Source organism: Caretta caretta, chromosome 6 (assembly GCF_965140235.1).
Source record: "Caretta caretta isolate rCarCar2 chromosome 6, rCarCar1.hap1, whole genome shotgun sequence".
Taxonomy (NCBI): domain Eukaryota; kingdom Metazoa; phylum Chordata; order Testudines; family Cheloniidae; genus Caretta; species Caretta caretta.
In genome coordinates, this window is record NC_134211.1 from 19,518,184 (window position 1) to 19,540,812 (window position 22,629).

The 22,629-nt window shown below is 47.2% G+C and overlaps 1 protein-coding gene across 1 annotated transcript in view; it reads left to right on the forward strand.

Annotated features, from left to right (window-relative positions):
* LOC125637691 (uncharacterized) overlaps nt 1–22,629 on the forward strand; it is a 176,543-nt gene that overhangs the window by 65,085 nt on the left and 88,829 nt on the right. The window lies entirely within an intron of this gene.

The window sequence follows — 22,629 nt, forward strand, 5'->3', positions numbered from 1 at the left end:
GACTATGAAACCCCCTCTGAGGCGAAACTACTGTGTGGTTGTTGCTTTCAACAGTAATTCAAATATCTCTGAGTCCCAAGTTTTTTCACAGTGTAGAAATAGGCAGGGCCTCTTTTGACAAGGCAGTTAAAAATAGAAGCCTCTTCTGGTTAGGGTTGCCCTTAACTTAACCTTGCATCCAAAATGCAGGCACTGAAAGGTACACTCTGAACTCAAGGTTTTTAAAAAAAGATATATATTTTTTTTTAAAGAAAGCAAGGAGGATTTGTGGCACCTTAGAGACTAATAAATTTATTTGGGCATAAGCTTTTGTGGGCCAAAAACCCATTTCATCGGATGCATGCAGTGGAAAATACAGTAGGAAGAGATATATACATAGAGAACATGAAAAAATGGGTGTTGCCATACCAACTGTAATGAGACTAATCAATTAAGGTGGCCTATTCTTCAAGTGATTGCTCATGTGTATTCCACAATATGTGTGCGTGCTCACCATGTGCACCGGTGCCGGAAGTTTTTCCCCTAGCAATTCTCATAGGGGGGAGCGCCCCAACGGCCCCTGGAGTGGCGCCTGCCTGGTGCAGTATAAGGGGAGCTGCGCACAACCCCCACCCCCAGTTCCTTCTTGCTGCCAGTGAAGGTGCATCGGAACTGCTCTGCTCCAGTTTTGCTGTAACTGGTCCCCAGAACTGTTCTTTCATTCAGTGTTAGTACCTGTAGTTAGTTAGCTGTTTAGATAGTCAGTGACCCCAAGCCGGGGCATGCCCCGTGCCCTGGGGTTTAAGTTGTGCAGCTCTTGTAGGCGGTCTACGCCAAGAAGTGACCTGCAGGCAGACTGTTTGCGCTGCTTGGGAGAAACCCATATCAGCGAAAGGGGCAAGACTTGCAAGTTGTTTAAGCCTCTGACCAAAAGAGAAAGGGATATTAGACTCCGGGCCATCCTGATAGAGTCTGCGCTGACCCCAACCCCATCATGCTGCTCCGAACCGGTACCTGGCACCACGGCATCAGTATGCGGCGACCCTCCGGTGCCATCGACCAGTTGGCACCGCTCCCCATCCATGGGGCATGCCACGAGGGCCAGGAAGACTCCCTCTTCGCAGTGGCACCGAGGGAAGTCTGGGACAGAGGCTAGACCCATGTCGGGCAGTCCTCGATCCTCACCCGGCCCCAGGTCTCTGACTCACATTGAGCGGAGTAGCCCGGCCCCTTCGGAACAGGCCTCTCTGGATGTCCAGATGCCGTCCACGGCAACAGCAGCAGATCTTACGCTAGCCTGGTCTCCATTCATAGCCGTCCTTCAATGGGCCAGGCCAGCCAACCTGAACAGCTAGCCCCGCCGGTGCCACAGCAGGTCCAGTGGCACCGAGCGTCATGGCCGGCCCAATGGTACCAGTGGGCACCGTGGCCTCCGGCACAGCCCTCAGTGGGAGCTCGCTCGGTGGCCAGAGCTTCGGAGGCACCGTTGGCCTCCCTCTCCAGACCCCCGAGAAAGGAGACGGTGGAACTTGCGTCCTCTGCACCGTGACCGGAGTCCAACCAGGTGGTTGACCCTCCGGTGCTGGCCAACACCCAGAGCCCCACACCGGCCTCTTCACCCCGCCCGGAGGAGGCGATTGCGGCCCCGCCCCCCCTCTGTCCCGCAGGAGGACTTCAGGGCCCACCAAGAACTCTTAGAGGGTGGCAGCAAGCCTCCACCTCCAGGCAGAGGAGATGTTCAACATGCTGTCCCCATCGGCACCGGGTAGGGTGGCCTTTTCTCTCCATGAAGGGGTGGCTAAGATTTCAAATGCCTTGTGGCAAACACCGGCCTTGTTTTCCCCCATCACTAAAAAGGCAGAATGCAAGTACTTAGTACCCGCTAAGGAGCAAGAGTACTTGTATACCCGCCTAACTCCCTGGTGGTTGAGTCGGTCAACCACAGGGAACAGCAGGGTCAGCCAGCCCCGCCCCCAAAGAACAAAGACTCTCGGAGACTGGACTCTTTTGGAAGGAAAGTTTATTCATCTTTGAGCTTTGTGCTTTACGAGTGGCAAGCCATCAGCACGATAGGAAGGAATTCAAGGTGCTAGTGGAGGAAGGGGCAGTGGCCGCTAGGGCATCCCTGCAGGCAGCCTCGGATGCTGCGGACACTGCCTCTGCAGTGTCCATGAGACGGGGGTCATGGCTCCTGCTCTCTGGGCTGTCCAGCGAGGTGCAGTCTTCCATGCAGGATCTACCGTTGGACGGGAACGCTCTGTTTGCAGAGGAAACAGATACAAGGCTGCATGGTATGAAAGACTCCCGCATGACCCTCCAGACTCTGTGCCTCTATGTCCCGGCTCCGGCAAAACCTAAGGTCAAGCCACAGCAGACTCCAGCCCCGGCCACCCTCCTGAAGTATGAGGCCGCCCATAAGAAGCATCAGGACTATGAGATGCCCTCAGAGGCAGTCTTGGCCTGCCCCCCAGCCTGGGTCCTCCAAGGGCAAGCAGCCGGGGAAAAGATGTTTTTGACGGGACACTCGGGGGCACCCCACTGGCCCTCATTAGGGATCCACCCCCCGATAAAGCTTCCCTTCTCCAACCCGTTGTGTGCTTTCCCCCCGGAATGGTTGCAGCTAACCTCAGACCGATGTGTCCTCAACACCATCTCCTGGGGTTCCACCCCCAACCCCCTTGGGGGAACCCTCGCACAAAGCTCTGCTCGAGCAGGAGGCGGGGCAGCTCCTAGGTCTAGGAGTGATAGAGGCGGTGCCCAAGGAGTTCATGGGCAAGGGGTATTACTCCTGTTGTTCCCTTATCCTGAAGGCCAAAGGGGGGCTCAGGCCCATCCTGGGCCTCCAAGGTCTGAACCAGTACATGGTGAAGCTCAAGTTCCGCACGGTCTCCCTGGTCTCCATCATCCCCTCCCTGGATCTCGGGGACTGGTACTCTGCCCACGATCTACAGGATGCATACTTCCACATCCACATATTCGAGGAGCACAGGCGCTTCCTCCGTTTCTTGGTGGGACAGAATCATTACCAATTCATGGTCCTCCCGTTTGGTCTGTCCACTGCCCCCAGGGTGTTTATGGCCTACCTCAGATGGCGGGGAGTCCAGATATTTCCCTATCTGGACGATTGGCTTGTCAAGGGCACCTCCCAGTCGCAGGTGAGGGATCACGTGGTGCTCCTCCTGTCCACGTGCACCACCTTGGGCCTGTTGGTGAAGTCCACGTTAGTCCTGGTCCAATGTGTTGAGTTTATCGGGGCACTCCTGGACGCAGTGTCCTCCAGGACCTCTCTCCCGCCAGACAGATTTAAGACCCTGAAAGGTCTCATCGACTAGGTCACAAGGTTCCTGGTTACAATAGCCAGGGTTTGCCTACAACTCTTAGGTCACATGTCGGCATGCACATACGTGGTCCATTATGCCAGACGCAGGATGAGGCCCCCTCCAGCTCTGGTTGGCCTCGAAGTTCTCCCAGGCCACGGACAGGATGGACAAGGTCCTCACCATGCTGGACTCTGTGATCACCTCTCTACGGTGGTGGTCCGCCCCAAACAACATGTTCCAAGGGGTCCCCTTCAGGGACAGGGCCCATCGTTGGAGCTGGTGTCCGATGTGTCGGACCTGGGTTGGGGGGCCCATGTGGGGAACTTTCAGACCCAAGATCTGTGGCTGGCTCAAGGATATAAACATCAAGGAGGTCAGGGCAGTGCGGCTGGCGTGTGTGGCCGCCTGCTCGCTCCTGGAGGGCAAGGTAGTCAGGGTCCTCATGGACAACACGGCCTCAATGTTCTATATTAACAGGCAAGGCAGGGCCTGATCCTCTGCCTTCTGCTGCGAAGCCCTCAGGCTGTGGGACTTCTGTATAGTCCATGACATCCACCTGAAGGCCTTCCACCTACTAGGTGCCCGGAACGAGAGGGCGGATTGCTTGAGCAGGGACTTTTCCTTGCAACACAAGTGGTCCCTCCCCCGGAAGTGGCCCACCGGCTCTTCCGAAAGTGGGGAACTCCCCAGGTGGACTTGTTCGTGACTCGGCAGAACCGGCGATGCCTCCGGTTCTGCTCTGGGGGGGCGGCTGGGGCGGACGCTATCTCTGATGCCTTTCTCCTGTCCTTGTCAGTCCGGCTTCTCTACGCCTTTCCCCCGTTCCCTCTAGTCGTCAGGGTCCTGGAGAAGTTAAAGATGGACGAGGCCCAGGTCCTTCTGACTGCCCCGGCGTGGCCCAGATAGCATCGGTATGGGAACATCACAGGCCTGGCGGTAGCTCCACCATGGCTGTTGCCGCTCCGCCCAGACCTGCTCTCTCAGGACCAGGGCTGGCGGCTCTTCACCTCGCGGTGTGGCTTCTCAGTGGTTAGGTGGAGAGGAAAGGATGTGCTCAGAGCAGGTTCAGCGCGTCCTTATCGAAAGTAGATGGCCCTCCACTTGCGTGCTTATTTGGTGAAGTGGTCCCGGTTTTCTAGGTGGGCGGCGGACCAGGGTGTCTCTCCGGTGACTGCCCTGATCCAGCTTATCCTTGATTACCTCCTCCACCTGAGGGCCCAGGGCCTGGTGCCCTCGACAGTCAAGGTTCACCTGGCAACCATATCAGCCTTCCATCCGCCGGTGCAAGGGCACAAGGTATTTTCCCATGCTATGACTAACCGGTTCCTTAAGGGTTTGGACCATCTTTTTCCGTATTCTAGACCCCCGGTCCCGCAGTGGGACCTAAACCTGGTGTTGGCTCATCTCACGGGGCTCCTGTTTAAACCACTGGCCACGTGCTCCTGGTCTAACCTCTTGTGGAAGGTGGCTTTCCTGGTTGCAATCATGTCGGCCAGGTGAGTCTTGGAGTTCAGGGCCCTGACCTACAAGCCGCCATACACGGTCTTCCATAAAGACAAGGTCCAGCTCCGCCCACACCCCGTGTTTCTCCCAAAGGTGGTCTCCACCTACCAAAGGGGTCAGGACACTTTTCTACTGGTCCTCTGCCCCAAGCCTCACGCGTGCAGTGAGGAAAACTGTCTCCCTACGCTCCATGTGCGGTGGGCTCTGGCTTTCTACCTCGAGCAGACCAAGTTGTTCAGAAAGTCCTCGCAACTGTTCGTCGCCTCGGCTGAGTGCGCGAGGGGCCAGCCGATTTCCACTCAGTGGCTTTCCAGTCGGATCACTTTGTGCATCCGTTCCTGTTATGAGCTGGCGGGTGTTCCCCCGCCACCCATTGTGAGGCACACTATACTCGGGCGTAGGCCTCTTTGGCTGTCTTCGTGGCCCACGTTCCCATCCAGGACATTTGTAGGGCCACCACATGGTCTTCGGTTCACAAGTTCTCCTTGCACTACGCGATCGTCCCCCCAACCAGGGATGACGCCAGGTTCGGCAGGGCTGTCCTCTGTCCTGGGAACTTGTGAACTCCTACTCATTTCCAACAGATATAGCTTGGAATCACCTGTTGTGGAATACACATGAGCAATCACTTGAAGACAAAAAGACAGTTACCTTTTCCATAACTGGTGTTCTTAGAGATGTGTTGCTCATGTCTATTCCACATCCCACCTTCCTTCCCCTCTGTTGGAGTTGTCTGGCAAGAAGGAACTGAAGGTGGGGGGAGCACGCAGCTCCCCTTATACTGCGCCAAGCAGGTGCCACTCCAGGGGTTGTGGGAGTGCTCCCCCCATGGGTACTGCTAGGGAAAAACTTCCGGCATGCACACCTATTGTGAAATAGACATGAGCAACACATCTGGAAGAACACCAGTTACAGAAAAGGTAACTGTCTTTTCTCAGCAGGAGGAAAAAAATTTTTTTTGTGGTGATAATCAGGATGGCCCATTTCAAACAGTTGACAAGAAGGTGTGAGTAACAGTAGGGGAAAAATTAGCATGGGGAAATAGTTTTTACTTTGTGTAATGACCCATCCACTCCCAGTCTTTATTCAAGCCTAATTTAATGGTGTCCAGTTTGCAAATTAATTCCAATTCTGCAGTTTCTCGTTGGAGTCTGTGTTTGAAGTTTTTTTGTTGGAGAATTGCGACTTTTAGGTCTGAAATTGAGTGAGCACGGAGGTTGAAGTATTCTCCAACTGGTTTTTGAATGCTTTAATTATTGACGTCTGATTTGTGTCCATTTATTCTTTTACGTAGAGACTGTCCAGTTTGGCCAATGTACATGGCAGAGGGGCATTGCTGGCACATGATGGCATATATCACATCGGTAGATGTGCAGGTGAACGAGCCTCTGATGATGTGGCTGATGTGATTAGGTCCCATGATGGTCTCCCTTGAATAGATATGTGGACAGAGTTGGCAACGGGCTTTGTTGCAAGGATAGGTTCCTGGGTTAGTGTTTTTGTTGTGTGGTTGCTGGTGAGTATTTGCTTCAGGTTGGGGGGCCGACCCTCAACAATGATGTGCTTATTTTTTTTTCCTTTCCCCTCAACAAATTCCTGGTCGTCATGAGTTGAGTGTTTAAACTTTTAAAAGGGAAATTCTGTGGGAAACTTCCTTTATTTAAAAAGCCAACTAATTGTAAAATGGGTTGACGTTGGCCAAATTTCAAAGGTTATTGTCCAAACTGATTCCACAAAAAGGAATTAGTGCACATAAAGTCGGTAATCTTGTATGCATGTATACAGGAACATAGGACTGTCCATTCTGGATCGCATCAGCAGCCCAGTTCAGTATCTGGTCTTTAAGTGTAAGCAGTACCAGATGCATCAAACAAAGGTGCAAGAAACCTCATAGTGGACAAGTATGGAATACTATGCCTATTGAGCAACCGTTCTTATGCTGTCAGGTGGTTGCATGCCCAGAAACCTGAGGGTGCAGAGACCTTTCTTAAATTTCTAAATTCTATCCTAGGTAACTGGATGTTCTTATCCATGTAAATGTCTAATCCTTTTCTTCATCCTACCTTGCTCTGAGCTCCAGTTACTTCCATGGGTTATGTTTTTTTTAAATGAAGCATAATTTCCTTTATCAGTTCTAAATTCATTGCCCTCCCAGTTTAATTGCCCATTTGTTATTGTGTTTTGTGACAGGGTATAGGAACGCCCAATCTATGCATCATTATTTATGATTGTGGTAGCAATAATAGGCCATAGGAGCCCTGGTCATGGACCAGGACCCCATTGTGCTAGGTGCTGTACAAACCTAAAACAAGATGAGGTAAGCCAAGAGAGCTTACCGTTTAAGATGAGTGACAATAGGTGAATGAGGACACAAAGATGACAATGAAACAACATTACTGGTTGGATAGTGGTCTTGGGACATTGGGGACCTAACCATTAAGTTTTTTTTGCAGAGATCATGTCAAAGGAAAGTTTTAGGGAGAGATTTGACAGAGGAAAATGAGGTGGCTTGATGGATGTTTATGGGAGCTTTTCCCATGCCTGAGGGAGAGAAAACAAAGGTACTTGTTTTGAAAATTTAACAAATCGGCAATGAAGACTGGTATCACTGGTGGAGCAGAGGCAGGAGTTGACATTTTGATAGTATGATCTGGTAGGTAGTGTGGTGGTGGGCCATGAAAAACCCAGAAAGTGAAGACCGCCTTTTGTGTGTGTTGCAATGGAGAAGGAGAAGGCAGTTGGAGGGATTCAGACAGAGCTGATAAGGTCAAAGTGAAGAGCAAGAAAATGATCTTTCCAGCATTGTTTTGAATGGACATAAGTGGGACAAGATTGCATTTGTTAAGGTCAAAGAAGTTGAAGACAACCTGTCTTCTACGTTCCGTTCTTTTCTTCGTATCCTCTATTATGTCCCCCCTTATTTAGGTTTTTTGTAAAGTAAACAGCCCTAACCTTTTTAATCTCTTCTCCATAAGGAAATCTTTCCATGACTCTCTAATAATTTTCATCACCCTTCTTTGTACCCCTTTTATTTGGCAGTAATATGCTCAGAACTGATGAAATACCATTAATTTGTATAATGTCACATTTAATATTTGTAGTACATTTTCTGACTTACACTTTATATATAAAAATGCTTTTGTTTGTTTGACTGCTGCTATGAGTAGAACAGAGGTTTTGATTGACCTGTCTACAATAAGTTCACTAAGCCCTGGTTATGGGCTAATGGGATTAGGTCTAATTTAGCTGCATTAGATTTAAAAATGACTGCGTCCACACAACCAACCCCGTTTCGTCGACCTAAAGGGCTCTTAAAATCGACTTCTGTACTCCTCCCCGATGAGGGGAGTAGTGCTAAAATTGACCTTGCTGGGTCAAATTTGGGGTAGTGCGGATGCAAATCGATGGTATTGGCCTCCGGAAGCTATCCCAGAGTGCTCCATTGTGACCGCTCTGGACAGCACTTTGAACTCTGATGTACTAGCCAGGTACACAGGAAAAGCCCTGTGAATGTTTGAACCCCGGGAACTTTTGAATTTCATTTCCTGTTCGGTCAGTGTGGCGAACTCGGCAGCACAGGTGACCGTGCAGTCCCCCCAGAATCGTAGAGCATAGAATGTTTCTACGCTCCCCCTATCATCTCCGCCCCTGAGATTAGAAGGTGAAAAAAACACACTCTCGATGACCTGTTTTCCGAGCTCATGCAGTCCTCGTGCACTGATAGGGCACAGCTTAATGCATGGAGGCATTCAGTGGCAGAGGCCAGGAAAGAATTAAGTGAGCGCAAAGAGCGGAGGCAGGACGCGATGCTGAGGCTAATGGGGGAGCAAACGGATATGATGAAGCATCTGTTGGAGCTGCAGGAAAGCCAACAAGAGCACAGACCCCCGCTGCATCCACTGTATAACCGCCTACCCTCCTCCCCATGTTCCATACCCTCCTCACCCAGATGCCCAAGAATGCTGGGGGGAGGCGGCTCCGGGCACCAGCCACTCCACTCCAGAGGATGGCCCAAGCAACAGAAGGCTGTCATTCAAACAGTTTGATTTTTAGTATGGCTACAATAAGCGATGTGGCCTTGTCCTTCCCTCCTCCGCACCTCACCCCACCCCACCCCACCCAGGCTACCTTGTCCGTTATCTCTTTTTTTTTAATTAATAAAGAAAGAATGCATGGTTCCAAAACAATAGTTACTTTATTTTGAAGGGGGGAGGGTGGTTGGCTTACAGGGAATTAAAATCAACAAAGGGGGCGGGTTTGCATCAAGGAGAAACACACACAACTGTCACGCTGAAGCCTGGCCAGTCATGAAACTGGTTTTCAAAGCCTCTCTGATGCACAGCACGCCTTGCTGTGCTCTTCTAATCACCCTGGTGTCTGGCTGCTCAAAATGGGATGCCAGGCGATTTGCCTCAACCTCCCACCCCACCATAAACATCTCCCCTTACTCTCTCAGATATTATGGAGAACACAGGAAACAGCAATAACAATGGGAATGTTGGTTGCGCTGAGGTCTGACCTAGTCAGCAAAACATCCAAAGGCACATTCTACCACCATTCTGCACTTGCTCAGCCCATAGTTGAACTGCCCTACTATTACAGACAATGGATATCTGTAACTGCTGCCTTCTTGGAGTAACTGAGGAAAGTTAAGGATGGGGTTTTGTCATTAGCACTCATATCACCATCACCACCACCACACTACTCCCATAACTGCATTGGTCGTTGGGGCACCATCATTGATGAGCAATCAGCCAATTGTCTCCACCCCTGACAATTGTCTAAGTGCTTGAGTCTCTGCGAAGTCCATTTCTGTCCACTCTTTTATGTTGTCAGTCCATCTCTTCTTCTGTCTACCTCTTCTTCACTTCCCCTGTACTGTCCCTTGGAGGATGATCTTGGATAGGCCAGATGATCTTGTTACATGGCCGTACCACTTCAGCTTGCGCTTCTTCATGGTTGTCAGGAGGTTTTCATATGACCCAGCGCATCGGGTGATGTTGTGGACCTCTTTGTTAGTGATGTGGTTGAAGTAGGAGATGCCCAGGATTTTATGGAAGCATCTCCTCTCTACTACCTGTATTTTCCATTCAAGTTCTACTGTAAGGGTCCATGTTTCGCACGCATACAGAAAAATGGAGATGACCAGTACGTGCATCAGTTTCAGTTTGGATTCCAGGGAGATGTTCTTATTCCTCCAAATTGGCTTTAGCTTTGCCATTGCTGCTGCTGCTTGCGCAGTTCTTGACCGAATTTCTGCCTTGGATCCTTCATCAGTGACGATTGCCCCCAAATTCTTGACCTGTTTCACTGTCTCCAGCTCTTGTCCACTGACAGTGATATGTGAGCTTATCCCATCACATTTGTCTGTCATCAGTTTGGTTTTCTCTGCACTGATTTCCATGCCATATTTTGTGGAGGTTTCATCCAATCATTTCACAAGGTTGGCAAGATCACCTTCGCTGCCTGCCAGGCCATAATGTCATTAGCGAACCGAAGATTTGAGATTGTTTGCCCCCCAATTCTGACTGTCCATATGTGATGATCTAGGGCATCAGTCATTATGCGCTCCAAGTAGATGTTGAATAGTGTGGGCAAAAGAAGGCAGCCTTGTCGGACTCCAACAGTGGTGCGAAACCACTCTCCTATTGTGCCATTGACGAGAACTGCACTGCTGGCCTTGGCATACAGTTGTTTAATGGCAAGAATAAGCTTACAACCAACATTGTACTTTTTCATGGGCAGGGACTAGCTTTTCATTATGCGTGTGTACAGTGCCTTGCACAATGGGGAGTAGAGTCCTGCTGGGGCTTAGAGGCGCTATTACAGTGCAGATATTAACACTGAATACTTGAGTTCCTAGAGGGAGGGGGTAAAGCAGACACTTTAACTGTCAGACAAATGTAAGTTAGTTAATCATGCAGAACTGTTACAGGACTTGTTAAGGCAGAGAATCCTAGGAAATGAACAAGGCTCGTTAGGTATTAATTTATAAAGTTAGGCCAAATGCATTCCTTTGAAAACAAATGCTTGCTAAAGAGTAAATCTGTTAAATGAATAGATTTGCTGTGCAATTTCACACCTAATGACAGGCTGCAGCTCATCATGTTTCCATGCCTGTGCCAGTATTTATAAAACCCACGCCATTTCCAGGATGCAGCTGAAAAAAAGAATATTGAGCAATAGGCCCTATGACCTGCTAGTACTAGTGTCCTGTGGAGTCCCTGTGGGACAGTACAGTGATGTTTTCTCAGGGTGTTCTCTAATCCATAGGACGTACCATTCTCAAGTATCATCTTTATATAAGAGGGTAGGGAGCCCGCTCTACCACTGTCTGAATTATAAAATTAGAAGTGGGAAAGATCAAATGAGTTATCTAGCCCATCCACAATGCAATGTCTTTCGGTCCTTTGTCTAGCCTAGGTTTTAAATAAGACAAGTTGAGGTTTCCAGCACAGTCGTTCACTAGTTTCCTTTGCCACTATTTGTTTACTTGTTCATGTTGCCTACTCCACTCTTACTAACCCAGTCATGGCATTGTCCCTTCTTTCTCTGCTCTGGTATGCTCTGCTTTGAAAAATCCCCTTTACAAAGACCGCATCTGCAACTTAGTAGTGACTTTTGTGTGTACTATATGCAGACAAAATATCCTGGTATCCCAAGAAGCTGTAGCTTGCAAAGTTTAGATCGTTCAAATAATTTTCTTTTATGGTTTGCAGATGCTCGATTCAGACAGTCTTAAAAACTGGATCTTCCAGGCAGCAGTCAGCCAACAGGTCTCTTCATAACTGCTTCTACTGCTGTTTCCTGAAACCTCTCATTTCGTGTCTGTTGATTGAAAGGAAGGGTTCAATTTTCAAACACTGGTAATAAAGAGCAGCCTGAACCTAGCATCTGCAAACCTGAAAAGAAAATAACATGATCTAATAACATTTTGAATAAAGCTTCTATTCATAGTGAAAAGTGAGTGGCTGATTAACTTCATCCCTGAAGTGTGGGTGTCCGTTTCAGACATTTCAGGCAGTATCTGCCCTCTTGTCTCTGCTGTGCTGTGACCTCTCATTTCTAATACTGAATAATAACAATGATAATTTGGCTTAGTTTCTTTAAATTGCATCTCCTGGAGCTAGAACTTGCACAGAGAAAAGACCCATTTAAATTTCTTCAGTCTCTGTGTGCTGGCTTTGTCAGTAACCAGCTGTGTGTAGAGAGACGGAGTTTTCATGCAAATGTTTTGCTGAGATGTTACAGATAGTAGTCAAGTTCCTGTATAAAACCTCAAGGCCTTCTCCATCAGTCCTAAGGCTGCTATGTTTCTCTCCTTACATCTGCAACTTGAATTGCAAGCATAGATCATTGGGAGCAGGTGAGAGCACTGAAAATTTCCTTTCTTAGGGAATATGGAGATGGCATTAGAAAGGCTTTTTAAAAAGACTTCACTTGACGAGTGAGAAAAGTGCTCTTGGAGTTTAGGCTGCTGATACTATCTTTGTGGTTATCTAACCGGAAATAGTTGTGCTTTTAAAAGTAAACTGCAAATTTAGTATGTTGAGAAGCTTCATTTTGCTTGCATTTGATGAGTACTGTGTGATAAGTCCTACTAAAGTGAATGTAAAAAATAGAAGGGCATTACATGTTTCCATTTCAGTGAATACAGTAAAACCATAGTTCAGCTAAGAGATCTCTGTCAGACAATGTCATAAAATAGAAGTGGATTAGTTGGCTATTAGAGATTGTCTTAACATTCTTTCCCCAGTCTGGGATAAAGTAATTGTCTATGAGAAGTTGTTATTTCAGAGAGCTGTCAGTTCCCTTTAAAAATAAAAATTAAGTCTAGAATGATTATAGGTTCCTTATTCAATCTATCTTAAAGTCTCTGGTTAATGTCACTTCTGCTGCTTACTGGAATTGTAGAAAATAAAATAAAATAAACCTTTCCTCTAAAAAACATTTTAAATGTAACTCTTAGGGTAAGAGGTTGTGGGAAGTGGGAATGTATAGATCATGATCCAGTTCCTGTGTAGGGTAGTCCCTTGCCTCCCAGGTCTTCTATGAAGAGCCCCATATATTTACTGTGAAATATAAATAAGTTTGGTGACAATGGGCAGCCTTCTGGATGACTCTTTAGTGATTTGAGTGTGCACTGAATGCAAAGAGTTCTTTGCAAGCATGGTTTTCCTAATTGGAGTATTTTTATTCAAAGTCTGACGCTGTCTTCTAGACAAATGTGAAACTCATGCCTTTTTTAATCAAAGAAAGACATTTAGGGTTCTTTTAGCATAATCATATCCTGTATTCTTGCCACTTCTATTAGGCTGCTACCCACGAGAGTCAAATACTTCAGGTCCATTGATGGTGAACTTAAGTTTATAATTGTGCCTTTCATTTTGAAGAATCTGAGCAAACACTCATACACGTTCCAATCAGATCGCTTTGTCCACTACTGCACTCAGGTGAAAGTGTCAGATATTTAGCATAATTTATTATGACCATTTAAGACAGCAAGTGAATATGAAAACCAGCTGAAATAAGAGGAATTCAGGGAGGTATAATGTAATTCTTGCAGTTAAAATTTGACCAGGAGGCTGAGTGTTACATCCCAACACTTAAAAAGGTGTCATAGTATCTTTAGTGACCACAAGTGCTCAGGTTCTTGATTTTGCTTCTGTTAAAAAATAGGACTCTGTCAACAGTACACCCTTCTAATACCACACTTGGTCACAGGTCCAGTTCTGAGTCAGTCAGAAGAATATCTCCTACTGAATCATCAACACCACTTCCTGCAACTCTTTAGATGTTTTGTATGTAACTGCTGTCCTGTCACAGTTTGAGGTTTAGCATAATTGCAGCACAAGGTGGCATGGTTGCAGGAAACCTAAAGAAGCCTTACAATAATCATAGTATCATAGAAGTGTAGGGAGCTCGAGGTCTTCCAGTCCAGTCCCCTGCACTTAAGGCAGGACTAAGTATTATCTAGACCATCCCTGACAGGTGTTTGTCTAACCTGCTCTTAAAAATCCCCAATGATGGAGATTCCACAACCTCTCTAGGCAATTTATTCCAGTGCTTAACCACCCTGACAGGAAGCTTTTCCTAATGTCCAAACTAAACTTCCCTTTGCTGCAATGTAAGCCTATTGCTTCTTGTCCTACCTCAGAGGTTAACGAGAACAATTTTTCACCCCCCTCCTTGTAACAACCATTTATGTACTTGAACACTTATCATGTCCCCTGTCAGTCTTCTCTTCTCCAGATTAAACAAACCCAATTTTTTCAATCTTCCTTCATACGTCATGTTTTCTAGACCTTTAATCATTTTTGTTGCTCTTCTCTGGACTTTCTCCAGTATGTCCCCATCTTTCCTGAAATATGGCGCCTAGAACTGGACACAATACTCCAGTTGAGGCCGAATCAGTGCAGAGTAGAGAGGAAGAATTTCTTCTTGTCTTGCTTACAACACTCCTGCTAATACATCCTGAATGATGTTTGCTTTTTTTGCAACCGTGTTACACTGTTGACTCATGTTTAGCTTGTGGTCCACTATGACCCCCAGATCCCTTTCTGCAGTACTCCTTCCTAGGCAGTCATTTCCCATTTTGTATGTGTGCAACTGATTGTTCCTTCCTAATTTCATCCTATTTACTTAGACCATTTTTCCACTTTGTCCAGATCGTTTTGAATTTTAATCCTATCCTCCAAAGCACTTGCAACCCCTCCCAGCTTGGTATCATCCGCAAACTTTATAAGTGTACTCATCAGTGATTTAGATAATGGCATAGAGAAGATATTGAACAGAACCAGACTCAGAACCAGTCCCTGTGTGGTGGTGGGCATTTAACCTAGTACAGAGCAAAAAATCCATATATTTTTGTGTTGGGGAGTGGGGGTTAATAGGGAACACTTTTCCCATTCCTGACACTGTTAGCAAGTTGTCACTTGTGCACGCTGCCCATTCTATTTTAATCATCATATGAAATACTTCCTAGACTCAGCTTAGCTGTGTATTTTGGCATGTCATCTTGTGGAGAGTTTTTCTTAAGTAAAGAAAAATGACAAGTTTTCCAGAAGTCTGAGCCCAAGCAAAATCTCTGGCTCAGATGAAAATGCACCTGCTGCAACTTTCCATGGACCTGTAGTGACTTTATCGACTTGAGACTTGGGTTTAATTTCTAGGGCCTGACCTTGGTATGGCTGCTCAGGCTGGAGCGATGCAGGTCTAGTGTACTCAGCCCTTTTGGTATGAGAGCACATGCCCCTATACTGAGACAAGAGCAAAGCTGATGGGTTTCAGATGACCTAAGTAAAGAAATGTCGTGGTGTGGGGCTGGGAGGAAGGAAGGAGATGTGCTCAGGGTAAGTATTATGTTGAGAACTACAGAACAAAGCAAGGTTAGGGAGATTATCATACCCAAGACTGTGTGCTCTACAAAACAAGGACCCCAGGCACATCTGTGGCCTTGTTCAGTGTAGAGTTGCTCATAAGACAGTTTTCAGAGTAACAGCCGTGTTAGTCTGTATTCGCAAAAAGAAAAGGAGGACTTGTGCACCTTAGAGACTAACCAATTTTATTTGACCATAAGCTTTCGTGAGCTACAACTCACTTTGAGCTGTAGCTCACGAAAGCTTATGCTCAGATAAATTGGTTAGTCTCTAAGGTGCCACAAGTACTCCTTTTCTTCATAAGACAGTGTGGGTTCTGAAAAGAACTCTTCCTCTGCAATTCATGTAAGATTGCAGTGAAATTCCTTACCAGGAAAGTAGGCAGGAAGATAATTTTGAATCTGGTGCACTGTTCTGCCTTGGCTGGATTGCTTGTTGCCAAGGGATATTTTGTCAGTTACTGTAATGGTAAAATGCTTGAACCGAGTTGTATGCTGCCGGTTTGAAGGTGTAACACACGATTTTACTGCAATTGGTATCTCCCCCCAAAAACACTTTATAAGGAGGGAGGTGAGACACACACCCTGAAAGGCCAAGTGTTTTGTGGTAACGGTGAGCAGCAGCACAATACTTCGTTTTTTAATGGAAAGAAGTGGGAATGACCTCAGTGGTTGATCGTGCATTATATGTTGTGGTGCTGCAGAGGAGACTGATTACTATCCTCACTGGACACCTCTTTCTTAGCCTCTGTAGAATGCTGCATGGTTCATCCCTCAGCCCACCTGCTGCATTAGTCCTTTTGCAGTCTTGGAGCAGTAGACTATTTTAGCTGCAAATCCGGAGATGAGTAACCCATTATTACATGTGCAGTGGGAGTCTAAAGGAGGATTTAATGGGGGGGAATACCCTAAAATGCAAAGGCAAAGAGTCAATTTCCACAATTCCTGCTTCTACCAGTCATGATCCTGGTATTCCTGTCTTGGGAAAGTGAGCACTGTTCTTGGATAAGAGTCCACAATTTGATGTTTGTGGTCCTGTGGTGCTTAGGAAGTGGGAAAGAGAAATAAATAATCTGAACTGAAACTACAACCTTTTGGTTGATCTACTTGAAATAGACTGACATCTTTGTAGATCTTAATGTTACTGCTGACCAGTGTGATGGTAGCAGCCCAGTATGCCATATGAGCATATTGCCTTTCATGTGTTGCAGAACCAAAGAGCATTGTTAAGCCATACACTCATACACCTACATGTAAGGTGTTGCCCTCCCACTATGATTGAATTGCTTCTAGGAAGGTGTCTCCATTCTTATTCAGGCCTGGTCTACACTGAGGTGGGGGGGATCGATCTAAGTTATGCAATTTCAGCTATGTGAATAATCTAGCTGAAGTAGACATACTTAGATCTACTTACTGCGGTGTCTTCACTGTGGTAAGTCGATGGCTGACACTTTCCCGTCGACTCCGCCTGTGCCTCTCGCCCTGGTGGAGTACCTGAGTCGACGGGATAGCGCTCGGTGGTCGATTTATCGTGTCTAGACTAGACTAGACACGATAAATCGACCCCCGCTGGATAAATCGCTGCCTGTTGATCCAGCGGGTAATGTAGACAAGCCCTGAGTTCTCAGACTCTCTTCTGAGATTGCCAACATGGTGGCAATGGGTTTGAGATTCTCCTTCTAGGCCATGAGTCCAAGCTTTCCCAGTTCATGCGACTGAGTAGTTTGAGGGCCTGTGTCAAATGAGCTAGGAAATGATAATGACGCTAGAGTTCCTGCTTACTTTGGGCCAATACAACAGATGTGGGTGTGAACAAACAACCCATTTATATAAAAACAATAAATAAAAATGTACCAGTGTAAAACAATCTGGTAGCCAGTTTAGTCACCTACTCCACTAGTGGAACTGATGCCCCTGAGGTGATCTTCCAAGGTTAAATTATCTAGGGAAGGATGGTACATGATTCTTAGCTATATTGCAGCCTATTCTACCATTAAATCTCATTGGGAACTTCACAGGTGTCTCAGGAGTTATGAGCAAGCCAACATGAGGTTTGAGGGGAAAAACAAGGTTGATCTCTGATCAGCAGCTCTCCGAATGGGACCTTTGTCTGAGCTCGCTCTGTCCCTTGAAAATGATCTGCATTGTTAGGCGGCATATTATTGATTCAAAATCTGACTCCTGTTGTGTGTATAAACAACCAGACCAAGCTCTAAAAAAAATTCAGTGCTGGGAAATAGTTTTTTCTTTTTAATAGAGGGGAACCTTAACTATGGGACTTGCTTACGTAATTCCATTTAGAAAGAGACTGATCATAGTGATTCTGCAATCTGATTATTAAGAACAAACCAGCTCTCTCTAAAATACCTTCCCCTTCTTTTTTAAATATTTCAAAGTCTCAGTTGAAAGCCTGCAGTGATAGTTCCAACAGAAGACTGTGGAGCTTTTCCCCCATCTGTTAGCTTGTGCTTTCTTTAAAAAACAAAATCAAACCCTTTTCTGTGCACATTTCCAACCAAAATTCCACCCACTGTTGTCAATCACCTTCTTGCTCATTTACTGTTGATCATTTAGGACATAATCCAGCAAAGTACTGAGCTCCTTCTGCAAAGAGCTAAGTCCATGGCAGTTGAGGGAGAGCAACATATTACAGGACGAGTGCTCAGCACCTTTCAGGATTGGCCTCTGATTTTAGAATTTGGAATGCATGGAAGCTGGGAGTAATTGGAGGCAATAGTGTATGCATTTACATAGCAACACAGAGCTATCAAATAAGGCCTGTAAACAAACAAGATTATCGGCCCCAGAAGTATCTCCTTAGACCAAACTTGACCTCTTCCAAACCTGATTTCTGTTTCAGTAGGTAAATGGGCAGCTTTTGGGATAAACCATCAATATATTTTAGTTGAGCTTATCCTGTATCTGAGCCCTGTATGTAATCCAGAGCACCTCAGTCACCGTCTTCACCTTTAGACAGCACAGTTGGTACCGGGACTAACTTTTCTTTACCCTGTCGAAGAAAGTGGTGTATGTAAAACACTGCCACTTATTCTTACAGGCAGTGTTCCATTAGTCAAGCAGGGGAAGAGTTTGGTAGACTCTGTTTATGCTGGGCTAAAGGAACAGAAGATTCATCTTCCGGATATAGAGATATAGATCTCTAGCCATAGGTGAAGCGTCACTCAGGGTGCCTATCTTTGTCATTTTACTTACCAAGTGCCTGTCTTTGTCTGTGCCTTGTATGTACTACACAGTGACTCATCTACTGTAAAAGCTAAGGGAGAAATTTTTAGTCATCTGAGAACAGTTCATCTCCATCTAGCCCTTCCTTACATATTTCCACCCACCCCCAGACAGCTTTATTTAAGTTGAAAATTTAAGTGGAAAACAACCCTACTGTAGGGAGTGCACATCTGGTCCCCACTGAATTGCTTTATCCCACATTTATTACTGTACAGTCACTAGAAATGCTGAGGATATGGAAAACTATAATTATGTGAGAGAAATGGATCCTCTGCAGTCTCAAGCTCTCTTCTGTAGGGTTGCTAACTTTCTAATCACACAAAACTGAACACCCCTGCCCCGCCCCTTATCTGAGGCCCTACCCCCGCTCACTCCATCCTCCTGCTCGCTCACTCTTCCCCACCCTCACTCACTTTCACGGGGCTGGGGGAGGGGGTATGGTCTCTGGGGTGGGGCTGGAGATGAGGGGTTTGGGGAGGAGGAGGGGGTGAGGGCTCCGGCTGGGGTTGGGGATGAAGGATTTGGGGTACGGGAGGGGACTCCAGGCTGGGCCAGGAGCTTGGGGGGTGTGGGGTCCCGGCAGTGCTTACCGCGGCTCTGAGGAAGTGGCCGCCAAGTCCCTGCAGCCTCTAGGTGCAGGGGTGGCCAGGTGACTGTGTGCCGTGCACACTGCCTTCGCGCCTGCAGGCACCACCTCTCACAGCTCCCATTGGTCATGGTTCCCAGCCAATGGGAGCTGTGGAGCCGGCATTTAGGGCGGGGGCAGCATGTGGAGCCTCCCAATCCCTGGCCACCCTAGTGCCTAGGAGCCACAGGGACCTTGCGGCCACTTCCGGGAGCAGCGTGGAGCCAGGGCAGGTAGGGAGCCTGCCTTAGCCCCAGTCCCCCGCTGCACCACTGACCGGATTTTTAACGGCCTGGTCGGCGATGCCGATAGGAGCTGAGAGGATCCCTTTTCAACCAGGCATTCCAGTCTAAAATCAGACTGGCAACCCTACTCTTCTATGTTCTCTGTTTTGGGTCTTCAAGCATGTTTTTTTTTATGATGATGCTTGGAGGGACTTCTGAAAAATAAGATTTAGAAGGTAGATTGCTTTTACGGTATGATCTATAATTTTTGTAACATGTTGGTTCCAGCATGTGATTCTGTGATCTATTCTCCCAGATCCACTTTACTCTCCTGTGTCATTTGCCCTACATATCAAGTCCTGGCCATTGCTACTGCTCTGTTGATCCTGCTTCTCCGAGCTCTCCCTTAGCTCTACAGGTCTTGGAGGCCTTCTCAACTTCCTCACAAACCTCTTGTCTCCCTGGATTGAACCTTCTGTACTCAACAGCTGGCAAAACTACCTCTAGAGACTAGACTGCACTTCCAATCCAGTATCCTCTCTGCCTGCCACTTTCTTGTGGCTTTTCCTGCCCAGCTCTGCTCCCACACTACTCACCTGTCTCTTACCACTTGGTTAGCACAGCTGAATTGTGTCCAACACCGCACACAGCAACAAATCAACAGTTTATAGGGAGGCTTGGAAGGATTAGATTTTTATTGGTAAATATCAATTTCACTGTACACCCAAAAACTGCCCCAAAAATATTTCCATAGATAATGATTGAACTTTACAAATCAGCAAAGTAACAAAAATAACCGCTTGGCAACTTATTATAGTTTGATTGAAGGATATTTACTTTGTATATTTTAACATATCATTCTTTAGAGGGAGAAAAAGGAGAGACCTAGAGTGCTGGAGACATAGTTGCCATGACAGATGACTTAGAGAAAGGAGGGCCTGGAAGGGACCTTGAAAAGTCCTCAAGTCCAGCCTCCTGTGCTGTGGAAGGACCAAGTAAACCTAGACCATCCCTGACAGGTGCTGAGTAACCTGTTGTTTAAAAACCTCCAATGATGGGGATTCCACAACTTCCTTGGAAGGTCTGTTGGAGAGCTTAGCTACCTTTATTGTTAAAGTGTTTTCTAATATCTAACCTAAGGGCTCGTCTACGCTTCAAATGCTGCACTGGTGCTGCTGTAGTGCTCCAGTGAAGACGCCACCTAGGCTGATGGGAGAGATTTTCCTGTCGGTGTAGGTAATCCACCACCCTGAGAGGTGATGGCTAGGCTGACGGGAGAATTCTCCCGTCAACCTAACACTGTACAACAGAGGTAATAGATCGGTTTAATTGTCTTGTTCAGGTGTGTGGATTTTTCACGTCCTCTGGGTGATGTAGTTAAACCCAACTAATTTCCTAGTGTAGACCAGGCTTGCTGCAGATGAAGCCCATTGCTTCTTGTCCTACCTTCACTGGACATGGAGAACAATTCATCACAGTCCTCTTTAGAGCAGCCCTTAATATAATTGAAGACTTATCAGGTCCCGCCCTTCAGTCTGCTCTTGAGACTAAACATGACCACTTTTTTTAACCCTTCCTCATAGGTCAGGTTTTCTATACCTTTTATCACTTTTCTTACTCTCGTCTGGACTTTCTCCAATTTGTCCATCCCAACTCTCCAGATAACTTAAGGTTTATTCTGAGGGGAAAAAGACATTATGAGATACCGAGAGAATCTATAGGCTCTCACTAGTTCCCTGCAGCTCCTGTGTTCTTTGGTTTCCCTGTGGAAATAAGTGAAGTTGCCTTCTCTTAGCTTTACATACCGCAGGGATCCTTTGGGAAAAGTTTTTTATTATTATTATTATTTCTTTGAGAAGAGCAGACGTCATTCCTTTATACCTCTGTAAGTGTTGAGGTGCTCAGCTAGTCCCGATAGCTTTACCTAGCACTTTCCAGACTAAACAAGTCACAGGCTAGACAGCCTTACATTTGCCTCCCCACCCCGCCCCCCCAAAGTAACTAGCAGACAGGTCAGATGGCTGGGTCAGACCAATGGTCCGTCTAGCCCCGTACCATGTCTCTGACAGTGTCCAGTGCCAGATGCTTCAGAGGGAGTGAAAAGAACAGAGCAATTATCTAGTGATCTACCCCCTATCTTTCAGCTTCTAGCAGCACTGGGAAAACCGACAGTTTTTTTTCTACCTTTGTCTCTGATCTTTTAACCAATTACTGACCTGTGAGAGGACCTTCCCTCTTATCCCATGACTCCTTATTTTGCTTAAGAGCCTGTGGTGAGGGACTTTGTCAAAGGCTTTCTGAAAGTCCAAGTACACTATATCCAGTGGATCACCCTTGTCTACATGTTTGTTGACACCCTCAGAGAATTCTAACAGATTGGTGGTGCATGATTTCCCCTTCAAAAGCCATGTTGATTCTTTGTCATGTATTGTGTTCATCTACGTGCAGTGATGAGCTGCCAAAATCATAACAACCGGTTCCCTATAAAAAGTTCTGATTTAAGGGATGTGCCACAGGATGTATTTTTTGTACCAACAGAGTTATCATACGTCTGTATTTTCCCGGGAGGAATTTTTAAAATTCAAAAATTCCTCCCGGGCAGCAGTTTTAAGAACCAAAGAGCCTGACGTGTCCGGGAAAATACGGGTGTATGTTAACCCTGCCTAAAGTTTTTTTTTTTTTTTTTAAAAAGATGGGCCTGAAATAGAAATGAGCTCCGTTTCACATGTGTGGGTCCCCGCCACTCCCTGGGGGTGTGTCAGGGTGACCAGATGTCCCGATTTTGGGGTCTTTTTCTTATATAGGCTCCTATTACCCCCACCCCCTGTCCTGATTTTTCACACTTGCTGTCTGGTCACCCTAGGGTGGACACATGTGTGGGTCCCAGCTTTCCCTGCCCCCCTCATTGAAGCAGCTGTGCAGGGTTACTGCCCTGGGAACTGCAGGGCACCAGTGGACGTGGGGCCAGCTGTAGACAGGGGCGTGGGGCAGGGCTAGCTGGAGGCTGGGAGTGCGGGGCTGGCTGCAGGCAGGGCAGGGGGTGGCGGGGTTGGCTGGAGGCAAGGGGGTGTGGGGCTGGCTGGAGACAGGGCAGGGGCTGACTAGAGGTAGGGGCTGGCTGCAGGCAGGGCTGCAGGGGGTTGCGGCAGGGGACCCACCAGGCAGCAGCGGGAACCCCAGGGCCAGGGGTTGGGGGAGCAGCAGCAGTAACCGGGCTTGTGCTCAGGGCCAGGCGGCAGCCCACATGGCTCCCGCAGCACAGCACCCCCGGCGGCTGGAGGAGGAATTAAATCACTTCTCGGCTGGAGCCCATCAAAGCCTCAGGGCCCCCTGCAGGGAAGCAGGTTGACAACCGGC